Consider the following 5,757-nt stretch of genomic DNA (forward strand, 5'->3'; position numbering starts at 1 on the left):
TTATAACACACAGAAAAGAGACAGTGGAGTTCACAACACCAAAAACAGAGCACGGAATCTGAAATATGGCCCTAAAATCTGCTCCACCCGTGCAACAGCAGCTTCTCCCAGCTGCCTGACAGCTTTAAAGAGGTTCCTCCAGCAGCAAGAACAGAGAGATCTGTCACCGAGGTCAGTGCTTATTTTATCCCCAGTTTGGGTTTTGTGACTCATTCAGGAATCAAAGGCCTGTGATGATGAAGGATTTGGGCAGTGCTGACCCACAGCACATCCCTCACCTCTGCTGTGTCCAACCTGCTCAGGAATTGCCCTTCCCTGGGTCCTTTCTTATTTATATTGATACAAATAAACATTTTTCTGGTCATATTTTGTAGAGGAGAAGCATCATTTTAATATTAATCCATTCTCCTGCTAGAGAAATTAAAGTTCTGCAGTGATTTGGGAAGAGAATATTCCTCTTTTAACAACATTTACTTGATTTAGTTTTTATTTATTTTTCATTTAAATTGGAAAATTCCCACTTAGCTCAAACCAAAGGGTGTTGATTTTGGATTTTTGGGGGTTTTCAAGCAGCAGCAATTTTGAGGATGAGGAAGGAGCTGTGTTGGCAACAGGGCTGAGTTCAAGTCTTGCTTCTCCATCCAACAGCCCTTTTTCCCCATCCATAGGATTGGATGGGAAATTGGGAAGGAATTGTTGGTTGTGAGGGTGGGCAGGGGCTGGGATGGAATTGCCAGAGCAGCTGGGGCTGCCCCTGGATCCCTGGCAGTGCCCAAGGCCAGGCTGGACATTGGGGCTGGAGCAGCTGGGACAGGGGAAGGTGTCCCTGCCATGGGATGAGTTTTAAGGTCCCCTCCCACCCAAACCATTTGGGGTTCTGGGATTCCACCATTCCATTCATTCCATTCCATTCCATCCTCAGCAGGTTCCCCCCATGGATTCCTCACCTCTCTGCAGATCCTCAGTCCCTGCCTGGGCATCCCAGCTCAGCCCATCCCAGCTCCTGCTGGCTCACCATTCCCGGGAAAAGGGGGGTCAGGAAGAGTTTTATCCCTGCAGGGAGAGTGGAGAAACAGCCGTGAGACCCCGTTCCTCCATCCTGCACCCTCCTGTCAGAGCAGCACTGCCGGGGCTACACCTGGGAAATCCCAAAAGAGGGGAAAACACAGCAATTTTGGTTCTGAAGAGGTGGATTCCTGTGCCTGGCTGGGATGGGCTCCCAGGAGCTCCCAGGAGATGAATCCTCCCCATCCTGTGGCTGCTTCAACAGGGGTTCAGTGAAGGGCAGCTCCTCTCAAGGAACCCCTCTGCTGCTGATTGAGGAAGGTTAAGAGGATGGAATAAATGATTCCTCTCATTGTTGGGATCTCTGAGCACAGGGAGAACCACAGGAGGCACCACAGCAGCCAAAAAATCAGGAAATAACATCAGAGTGCAAGCACAGCACTATCATGAACAAGTTGTAACAATTGAATTCATTACTGAAAGCTAAATTTCCCCCATTTTCAGCAAGTTCTTGTGCCTTTGGGATGGATTGTGCAGCTCTGTCCCCTCCAGCAATAAAACCTTAATAGACTGAAACTTTTCAATTGTGTGCCTGGCAATGGGATGCAGTTTCATTTTATAAGGGGCCATCAATAATACATAGAAAATATTGTAAACAAAAATGTGATTATTTTAATTCCTCAGAGCGGGTCTGGAGAAACGGGGGGTGAAGTGCAACACTCAGCAGGGGCCAAATGCAATTATTTATTGCTGCTAAATTCCACTGGAGCTGGTCAGACCCAGCAGTGTCACAGGACAGGAGGCAGCAGCTCCAGGAGTGTCACAGTGTCACAGGACAGGAGGAAGCAGCTCCAGGAGTGTCACAGTGACACAGGACAGGAGGAAGCAGCTCCAGGAGTGTCACAGGACAGGAGGAAGCAGCTCCAGGAGTGTCACAGTGTCACAGGACAGGAGGCAGCAGCTCCAGCAGTGTCACAGTGTCACAGGACAGGAGGCAGCAGCTCCAGCAGTGTCACAGGACAGGAGGCAGCAGCTCCAGGAGTGTCACAGTGTCACAGGACAGGAGGCAGCAGCTCCAGCAGTGTCACAGTGTCACAGGACAGGAGGCAGCAGCTCCAGCAGTGTCACAGTGTCACAGGACAGGAGGCAGCAGCTCCAGGAGTGTCACAGTGTCACAGGAGAGGAGGCAGCAGCTCCAGGAGTGTCACAGGACAGGAGGCAGCAGCCCCAGGAGTGTCACAGTGTCACAGGACAGGAGGCAGCAGCTCCTCTGCTGAGGACTGAGCAATGTGCATTTCCCTCACTCCACACTTGTGGCAGGAGCTGCGCTCCCAGGGCGCTCCCAGGGTGTTCCAGCTGTGCTCCAGCTGTGCTCCAGCTGTGCTCCAGCTGTGCTCCAGCTGTGCTCCCATGGGATCAGGCACGCTCTGGGATGGCTCCTGCAGCCACGTGCTGAACATTCTGCCATTTCACAGCGCTCCTGCTGCACATCCCACACCGTCACCTCCATCTGCCTGAGGAGAAGGTGACATTCACATGGAAGCAACAGCCCTGGCAGTGACACACAGCTCGGGGTGCCAGCTCTGTCCTCCCCCTCCCTGCTCTGTGTCACACGCCGGGTTCGTGGGACTCGAGATGACAGATTGTGACTGGGACTGGCTTGGAGAGCAGCCTGCTCTCCACAGCCCTGGCCAGGCTCCTTCCCAGGCTGCTCCCATCAATCCCTGGCTCACCAGAGCCCCTGTGGCTGGGAGATCTCCATAAACCTGCATGAAACATCCCCTGTAAATGGATCCCCTTTGAATGGATCCCCTGTAAATGGATCTCCTTTAAATGGATCCCCTTTAAATGGAACCCCTGTAAATGGATCCCCTGTAAATGGATCCCCTTTGAATGGATCCCCTTTAAATGGAACCCCTGTAAATGGATCCCCTGTAAATGGATCCCCTTTGAATGGATCCCCTGTAAATGGATCCCCTGTAAATGGATCCCTGTAAATGGATCCCCTGTAAATGGATCCCTGTAAATGGATCCCCTGTAAATGGATCCCTGTAAATGGATCTCCTTTGAATGGATCCCCTGTAAATGGATCCCCTGTAAATGGTTCCCCTGTAAATGGATCCCCTGTAAATGGATCCCCTGTAAATGGATCCTGTTTTGTGCCATCCCTCGGGTGCAGGGGACAACAGGCACAGTTTGCATCCTGCAGAGCTCAGAGCCAAACCCAAGGCATCTATAGAACTAATTAATCCCTCCTCATTAAACAGCAGGTCCCCAGGGACTCCCCCATCAGGGTGTGGCTGTGTCCAGAGAAAAGGGCCAGAAAAGCAAAGGAAGGACCAGGCACAGGATTCACATCAATTTCTCCTTAAGGAGCAGCTGAACCCGGGCTGGGGAAGGGCAGGGGCAGCTCCATCCCTGCTCTGGCACCAGGGACCCCCGGGAGCTGGGCCAGGGCAGGGAAAGGTTCATGCCCAGAGGTGCTGGCACTGCCCAGGCTCCCCAGGGAACGGGCACCGAGGCTCCCAGAGCTCCAGGAGCCTTTGGACAGCGCTCCAGGAGGGGAATTTGGGGTGTCTGTGCAGGGCCAGGGGCTGGAATGGATGATCCCTGTGGGTTCCTTCCAGCCCAGTTTATCCTGGGATTCTCAAATCCCCCCTCCCTTGCAGAGCACCCATGCCCAGCCCCTCACGGTGACTCTGGGGACCATTTTGGGGCTGTTCAGTGCCTGCACCTTTGACTGCTCACAGGGAAACACCAGAATTTTCCTAATTCCCAATTCCCAGACTGTCTTCAGCAGCCTGGCAGTCACCAGCACAAAAAGCAAAGGCTGTTGGTGAGGATTTCTCTCCATTTTCTTGCAGCTCCAAATACAAAAACCCAAGAGCAGCTGATGGGTTCCCCTACCCTACCCCAAGGGATTTATAGGGAAAAAGATTTCCAAGATCATCAATGCAGCCTCTGAGTGATCACCACCACCCCCCTAAACATCACTGCAGAGCACCCCAAAACCTCCATGGAGACCCCACTCAAACCCTCACCAGGAGCATCCCCACACACCAAGGAGTGCCCAGAGCCTGGACAGGTTTTGGGATGGGGTTTTCAGCCTGTGCAAACCCCCACAGCTTCCCTGAAATCTGTTTCTGCCTCCAGGGAACAAGCACCCAGCCCAGGAACAGTGCTCTGGAACGTTGCTGCTCTGCTTCACACTGCAATTGCCAAAAGACAAAAGAAAACATGTTTGCTGCATGATAAATGTGTTCCTAGCAAGGGAGAGGGAAGAAAACTTCATTTTCTTTAAAGAATAGCTGGAAAATTGGATATTTCTGAAAAATAAACCCTGTGAATATCAAGCAGCCGAGTCCCTGAGGAGGAGCAGCTTCCCAAGGAAACCTCAGAGAATCCTTTCCAAGCACACAGCATGAATAATTCCTGAAATCATTATCAGGGGAAGCAGACCGGCAGCTCCACAACCTCGGGTGAGGGAATGACTGCAGGGAGACAAATCTGAGCCAGGTGCCATTCCAGGAGGTCTGGTGGCATCGAGGTGGAGTCCCCGTCCCTGCAGGGGTTTCAAAGCTGGGTGCAGGTGGCACTTGGGGACACGGTGGCCTTGGCAGTGCTGGGAATGGCTGGGCTCGGTGTTCCCGGAGGGATTTTCTGAAGAAAATCATTCTGTGACCTCTGTGTCCATCCCCTGGGGACACAGGTGGTGACAGGGCCTGGCAGCAGGTCCCTGGCAGCCACCCAGCCACTGCCCAGCCAGGCCTGAGGCCTCAAACCTGCTCATCCAGTGACCTGAGGCCTCCTCATCCCGGGTTTGGGATGTTCATGGTCAGACCCTGCTCATCCCATGGCCCTGAGGCCTCCTCACCCGTGGTTTGGGATGTTCATGGTCCCTTCTCTTATTCCCTCTCCACCTGACATGGTTTCAGGGGGTGTTTATGGTTGGCATTACTCAGCATTTCTTCCTTCCTGACAAATAGGGTCAGCACATTTAGCAGCTTGTGGAATCATTAAAGCCCATGGTCTCACATCCAAACAGCCCTGAAACTGATTTATCACAGGATCCCAGCCTGGTCTGGATGGGAAGGGACCCCAAATCCCCCCCATCCCAGCCCAGCCATGGCAGGGACACCTTCCCCTGTCCCAGCTGCTCCAGCCCCAATGTCCAGCCTGGCCTTGGGCACTGCCAGGGATCCAGGGGCAGCCCCAGCTGCTCTGGGAATTCCATCCCAGCCCCTCCTCACCCTCCCAGGGAACAATTCCTGCCCAAAATCCCATCCAAACCTCCCTGCACCTTTCCCTCAGCACTCCCAGAGTGACCCAGTGCTCTGGTGATCATAACCCCGTGCTGCTGCTTTGTCACCACTCAGATAAATCCTGAGCACTGAGATAAAGTTCCTCCACTCTAATTTCTGAACCCTTGAAGAAACCTGGGAGAACAGATGGACTCCTCAGCCTCCACCCCTCCCTGCTGCCCTCACAGAGCCTGGGGACCCTCAGTGATTGATCCCCACAGCCCCCAGGAGATCTGTAAATAGATCTTGGTCCCTTATCTCTGCAGAGTGAAAGTGAGACAGGCAGGATTAGACCCTCAGCTGCCCCGGGGCCGCAGGGACTGGGCTTTAGCCGCTAATCCCTGCTCATCCCTGCTCCAGGATTAACTCCTGACAACAGCTAAAGCTCGCTGGGAGAGGCACTGAGCTGTGGGAGCTATTGCTGCCAGCAGGGCAGGCAGAGACTGCTCCT

The 5,757-nt window shown here is 53.3% G+C and overlaps 1 long non-coding RNA gene across 1 annotated transcript; it reads left to right on the forward strand.

The window, feature by feature from the left end:
• The first annotated feature begins 1,503 nt into the window (after window positions 1-1,503).
• On the forward strand, window positions 1,504-4,358 carry LOC147651807 (uncharacterized). Its single transcript, XR_015289779.1, has 2 exons — window positions 1,504-2,530; window positions 4,159-4,358. It is a non-coding gene; the product is annotated as an uncharacterized LOC147651807 (long non-coding RNA).
• The last annotated feature ends 1,399 nt before the right edge of the window (window positions 4,359-5,757 follow it).

Source organism: Cyanistes caeruleus, chromosome 8 (genome assembly GCF_971803275.1).
Source record: "Cyanistes caeruleus chromosome 8, bCyaCae1.hap1.1, whole genome shotgun sequence".
NCBI classification, from domain to species: domain Eukaryota; kingdom Metazoa; phylum Chordata; class Aves; order Passeriformes; family Paridae; genus Cyanistes; species Cyanistes caeruleus.